This window comes from Glycine max, chromosome 5 (assembly GCF_000004515.6).
Source record: "Glycine max cultivar Williams 82 chromosome 5, Glycine_max_v4.0, whole genome shotgun sequence".
In the NCBI taxonomy this organism is placed as follows: domain Eukaryota; kingdom Viridiplantae; phylum Streptophyta; class Magnoliopsida; order Fabales; family Fabaceae; genus Glycine; species Glycine max.
In genome coordinates, this window is record NC_038241.2 from 28,671,165 (window position 1) to 28,678,730 (window position 7,566).

Sequence of the window (7,566 nt, forward strand, 5' to 3'; positions counted from 1 at the left end):
AAAATGACAATATTTTTTACTAAATTACAAGTATCATTTTAAAACATAAACATGATATATAAAACAAAAATAAAACTTATATAAATATACATATTTTAATTTATGTGAAAATAGAATAGAATCTTATATATTATATTTTAAATGTTAATATATAAGATTATAAAAATATAATAAATTTAAAAAAAATTGAATTTTGAACTATTTTCGTATAAAACTTATATTAATATTATATTTTACACTAAATATTTAAATAAACACTTGGATATAGCGGTAAAGGAGTGTGCTTCTCACTCCAAGGACTATGACTCCAGTCCATTTTTAAAGTTCTCTTTTTTAAGAAAATGTTGTTCAACTCTTTAGTCTAGTCAACATTAAAAAGTTAACAGAACTGTTAATAAACGGTTAAAATTAGTGACTCAGATAGTGAATTTTTAAATATAAGGGGACGAGTTTTGCTATTAAGCCTTAAATTAAAGTCAATTTAGGATTTTAGTAAATGTATAAGTTACACATTACATCTGATTGGGTTTGCTTAGTGCACATGTTATAGTAAAGTCAAATTGGATCTTCAACAATGCATAAATTCCACTTACACCTTATATTTTAAAATACTTAATTATACAAAATTTGATAATGACATATTTTTATAATATAAAGGTATTTATTTATTATAATTTTTAAATAATTATATAAAAAAATATTTTTAAAAAGCAGAAATTGAAAGACTAATGATAAGCATGATTTATTTATCTTAATAAAATAATGTAAATATTAGTTTGTTAATTTAAAAATATTACTAATATATTAATTTCAATACTTTTCAAGTATAAATGTATTTAATTATGTTATATATTTATTATGATTTATAATAAATTAAAATTTTAGTTTCTTAATTTTTTTTTAAAACTCAATTCGATCGCTAATCTCAATTAGTATTTAGTGCTATCTTCAAGTCCATTTTGGTCGTTATCTTCAAGTCCATTTCCGTCGCTATAGTACTTGTATTTATTGAGATATTTAGCGACTGAAATAGTGATCTAAGATCTCAGCCACCTTTCATGTCGGTCGGTAATTCAGTTGCTAAAGCAAATTAGTGCACTTGCAAGTTCAGTTGAAAGTGGCAACAGAAACCTCTCGATCGCTAAAATGCATTTTTCTAGTGCGTTTTTTTTTTCTCCACTTGTTCATCTATCATTATTGGATGGGATAAGGAAGATTGAAATTTGAATCAACATATAAGATGAAACATGAATTAATTTGCGAAAGGAAGCGACTTGTGTTTATATGACTAGTCAGTTTTTTCGATCATAACTCGTTGTGAATTCAAAAGATGTCAGAAAATTTTACACACTTTTTCCGTATTAATGCATGTGTATTTTCTTCGATGGAGACCACCAAGACAAAAATCATGCAGAAAATGGGGATGGCCTTGCTCTCGTGTTTTATTGACTACTAGTGCATGGCCTACAATAGGGAAATATTAGATGTATATAGTTTCTGAATTATATAAGGAAATTTCTATAATTCTAAATTACACTTGGAATTTACATGGTGAGTCATTGTCATATCTTCATTAAAAGCTTTTAAATCATTCAGAAATGACATCTTCGGATCATTTTACCTTTGAAAGTGAAGTAATTATATTTAAGAAAAAAAAAAAGACATGCACGCAACTATATATTTTAATTTTATTTTTTTATTTTTCGCAACCAATTACGCTTAATAAAAAATTACTAAATTATATAAGTGCTTAAAATTAGAAAAATAAAATTCGGACACCATCATATATTGTATAATAATTATTTTACAAAATATATTTTTAACAAATTTAACCACTGATTAACCATTAAATATTATCTTAATGATCAAAAGCTAAATTTCAAATAAATTAAATATACAATTTTGTAATTGATACTTATATATAAAAAATACAATAAATATTAAAATAAATAATGAAATGTAAATATCAACTATATATTAAATCAATTAAAAAATTATTGACATGTTTATTGATAATTTTAATTCAATAGTTAAACTGATAAAAACTTAAGGTTTAAGATTAATAGTTAAATTAATAATCACATCAAAAATCACTGTTGAACATGACTTTTAAATATTTACTTCATCTCTTAAATATTTACATGATTTTCTATATACACACAAGACCTCCTGAATTAATATTTACATTATTTCCTAAATATATGCAAGATTGCTGGAATTTCTATATGATTTTATAAATATGTTTGACAAAAGTTAATGAGTTAATTAAAATTTGAAAAACCTAATAAGCTAGCTTATTTAATAGAAGCATTTAGTGATGTTAACAGATAAACAATTGAGAATTATAAAATGACATAAAAATCTATTTATATCTTTTTTTTATTTGCATTCTATTCTTTCAGGAAAAATATCATTATAATTTAGATTTTTCAAAAATTTGAATTCTTATTAATTTTTCTGAAGAAAAAATAATTTATTTAAAATTGAAACAATGAATTTAATAACTAAAATAATAGTATAATATGAAAAGTATGCTAAAAATATTTAAAAATTGTATAATAAATGAAAAAATTATGTGTATCCCTTAACTCGTTATATTTTTGAATCGTAACAATCAATATTTTGACATTGCATTTTTTTATTTTTCTTTAATAAGTTACACATTATTTACCCTTTCTTAAAATTGCACTTTACAATAAAAAAAAACCTACTTATGAAAATTCTCATACTTTTCAAAGAGAACCACCAAACAAGGTTATCTTTAATTTTAGGCCTAATTATACTTTTTACTTTCAATTTTTATTTTTTAGCAAAATTTTTCTTATTAATTTGGTACATTTTACTACTGAATTTTTTTAAAAAATAAACTAGCAAATTTTACACTTTTTACCTCCTAACTTTTATCTAAATAATTATATTTTTTACCTCTGGATTTCTTTTCTTTTTTTGGTGAATTTTCTCTTTAACTATTTACTTTTTGATGAATTTTATCTCAATTTTTAAACAACATGTCACGTTAGTTTAATGGTGAAAGATAAAATTTATAAGTTTTTTAAAAAAGTTGAAAGTATAATACGTTAACTTAATTTATTAGAAAAAAATTTCCAAAAAAAAAAGAATTAAATGTAGAATTAAATCATAATTTTATCAAAACCGATGTGTTGAAGCAAATTTTGAATTGGTGGTGTTGGTTCTTACGGTAATTATCTTAACGGTAATTATCTTAAAGACAATTCCACAAGATACCGATTCGAATCCGGTAAAAGAGCATAAAGCAAAATTTGCTGTAATTAGATATAATCTGCTATCATAAAGTTCAGGACGAGTTTTTGTTTTTTTTTTTTTTAAGTTGGGTCTCGGTTGCACGATGAATCCAATATAGTGTACAGAATGAGGTCCCAATGTTGTTGGCCCTTTTGTACTCTGGCTTGTATTTTAAAGCTTAGGTTCTTGGTGGTTCTTTTGTTTTGGGCCAAAAATTGGAAGCTACATTCTCTTTTTTGGGTCCTCCAGAATCTATCTGAGTTAAAATGAAGGGAATTGCTATTGACCCCTCCACAATTGTTATTGACCCCTACCATATCTGCAAAAAGACTAAATACCCTTTCCTTTTTTCCTCCAATTATTGGCACTCACCCTTCCTTCCTTTCCTCTCTCCCTTTCTTCCCTCACAAATCTCTACCCTGTGTAGGATTTTTTCTCATGTTTGCCAACACAATGGATCATGATTCCTTTTTTTCTTCTTCTAGTTTTTTAGAAACCCAACAGAATTTTGTTGTATAGTAAAAATCGTCTCACAATAAAATTGTGATTCTGTTGTATTGCAAGTTCGTCTTGTGATTCTGTTAGGTTTCAATTTAGGTAATGCAACGGATTGTGATTTCGTTATCGGACGAATTTGCAACACAACAGAATACTAATTTCGTTGTGCAATATTTTCACAACCACTTTGTATAGCAAAAACATACTTTTGTTGCGCTAATGGGGGTGCGAAAAAAATGTGCAATGAAAGTGTGATTTCATTGTGCATTGTACAACAAAATCACACTTTCGTTACACAATGTTTTTCGCACTCCACTAGTGCAGCAAAAATGTGTTTCTGCTATACAAAGTGGAGAAAAGTATCTTTAGAATTTTTGAATGTTGGTAGAACCTAATAGCAATGTTGTTGGAGTCAACAGCAACTCCCTAAAATGAATTCTGAATTCTTGGAAGTGTGGGCTATGATTCTTTCAAAATCATCCGACTCATTTCCATTGATTTTGGAGGAATCATTTTAAACAAATGAATATTGACAAAAAATAAATAATCAATTGGATTATGAACTATCTAACTTTTGGTCATTACATACATGGCCATTCGTTAGACACCAATGTTTTCCCCATTATTTGATATTCTTTCTTATAAAGATAGTTTATATCAAGGTTTAGGATTGAGTTCTTTTACTTGTATAGTTGTTAACCATGAAATTTATAAATAGCTATTACGATGATAGTTTTTTTTATTTCTATCAAGTAATAGTTTTTACTAGTTATTTTATTAACAAATGAATATTTAACTATGAGACATATAATCTATTTTTTATTATAAGTTATTTTTCGACAAATAAGCAACTATAGTTTTTAACTTAAGGGAATTGCCTAAGTATTGATGAAAATAGTGATAATAATTTCTATAATAATACCCATTATAATAATTTTTATAGAAGTAATTTCAATAGTGGTTTAGATTATAATAGTTTCAATAGAAAAGTCTTTTCGATAATAATAATAATAATGTTAATGATAAATTCGACCATACATGTTATAACAATTCTAATAATAATTTCGATAATAATAAGCAATGGTGATCAGATAAAAGCACAATTTAGAGAAGAAATGGGGGTTGAAAAGAGATAAGGGTTCAGAGAAATGAAAAAAAGTAAACAAAAACAAATTTTATTAAAAGTGGGATGAATACACACGCTACAACCTTTAAACCGATAGTCATTTTCAAGTGAGCGGCATAATTGGTGTTTCAGGATTTGAGTGGTAGTGATTCAATCCAATGAAAATGGCTGGCAAAGGTCTTTATTTATAGACTACTACTACTACTAACAATCAAATTATAGATTTTTGACACGTGTACAACAAGTTCCTAATTAATTAGATCTAACGACATCTAACATCTTCATGTAACCATTTTTTGTCAACCATTGTAACTTCTCTTTTGAATTCGAATTCAAACTTTCTATTGAAGCACTTCATTCTTTCACTGCATAATTGTGTTATTGAAACCTTCATCATCAAAATAACACCTTTCAAGTGTGCAAAAATCATTTCGAAACTAGTTTATCAAAATGACTTTCTTCAAATGTATACTTAATCCTTTATGCTTTCTTTACCTTTGTCAATAGTCTTTCTCCATTGAAAATTCAACCATCAAAACTATACTAGGTTTCCGAAACTTAGTTGCTGGAGAAAAATACCTAAATAAATTACTTATAATACATTTATATTTTTTTAATTGATTAATCACTACTTATGAATCGCTCATTATCAAAACATTTTTTGCACCTAAGTCTATTAGAGTTTCTAAGCCGGCTATCAATGCTTCATACTTTATTTCATTATTTGAACATCTAGGTCTAATTTCAAATAAAATTCTTAAAGGTATATTATTCGGATATATTATAACAATACCTATTCGAGAACCATCTAAGTTTAGAACCATCGAAATATAACACCCATAGTCTTATTCCTACAAAACATTCTAAAATTTCTACATGAGTATGATCAGCCAATAAATATGCTATAGTTTGTCATGTTTTGATTTTGACTACTTATTTTTTTATTTGATACCACCGTAATTAGGATTTTGATCTTTTTTATTGACTATTAGATTAATCTTTGGTCGGAGATTAGTCACACTTAAAGTCCATCGCCCCTCCCCAAGGATGTATTATGCGGGGATTGAATTCAGTTCTCCTCCATAAACTCAATATGTGTTATCAATTGAGTTACACTCATTGAATAATTTTGACAACCTATGATTCAATGAAATTGTCAATATTTATTTGTAATTTTATTTTCAATAATATATTATAGAATTAATTACATTTTTAATCCCTAGGAATCTTACGATGTGACATTAACATATATTTTAATAGGTGATGTAATAAACAACATGATAGTCCAATTTTCATATGCCACACCACGTGCCACAGTGCATGTTAGCAACGAGGGATCCATTTTTAGCCGTGTTGGGGCAACTTACCCACTAAAATTTTAATATTTGTAAAAATAATAGCATGTATGTATAAGTATAAATAATTTGTAATATGAATACTGACCGATAAATTTATTTATAATTTTATTATTTTGACTATCTTAATTGAATATTTTTTTATATTTTTTCTTTTTTCAATGTACATTTTACACACTATCCTACAATTATCAAAAAAATTTCTCTCTTAATCATTTCAATCTATATTTTTTTTTTCTTTATTAGTATACTTGAATTTTTTTAATCATCTAACCTTTCACTCTATTCTCTTTTACCACTTTTTAAAATTAAATTTTAATAATTTATTTTTTTAAATTATCAATAATCAATAATTAAAAATAATCTTTATCAAACTTTAAATTATTCATTATAAATCTAATTAAAATCTATTTTATATATTTAAATACATTTATTTATTATAATCTTTAATTATAATGTAATTTAAATTTAAATTATTTATTTATTATATAAATTTTGATTATATAAAAATAAAAATTATCATGTATAATATATAAAAATTTAAATATATAAACATTGGCCACACAACTTAAATTTTTTAGATCCATCATTATATTTTAGCATGTAAGCGACAAACCATTGATAAGATCATTTGTTCACAACACTATAACACTCTTTTTTTCATAAAATAAATTAAAAATAATTTTATTTAAAAATAAATAGAGTTTTAAAAAATAATAATATTTTTGTAATTAAATAAATAAGGAGAAATAATTTTATTAATTAAAATAATGATTTTAAGGTAAATAAAATAAATACGCATTTTGAGAAAATAAAAAGGATGTTTTATTTATTCATTTGATAGGGAGTAAAATAGAGTAAATAATAGACTTAAAGCACCCTAGCTATAAATAGAAACATATTAGGTCAGTTTTTACATTTACGATATGTTTCTACACTCTTTCTTCCCAAATTCGTTCTTCCTTCTTCCTCTCCCAAATTCCTCTCTTTTTCTCGCATACACTCAAACATGTCTCAATAAAACTCTGATCCTGGACTCGTTAACCATTAGATTGTCCTAAGTTTTGTTATGAATCTACCTTATGAATGTTAGAATTAATGTTTCATGTGAGAGTCATGTGACTTATGTAGGGACTAATAAATAAATAGTTAATAATTAAGGGTTAAATTGTAATTAGGTTAATTAGGAGAAGTTTTTAGAGGGAACTGCTACTTGATGGGAGTAATGGTTATAAAAAGGTGTTAATACCCACTAATGTGAAATAAGGTTCTCTTCCTGACAGAAAAGTGTTGTCTCTCACTCATAGTCATCACGAATGGAGA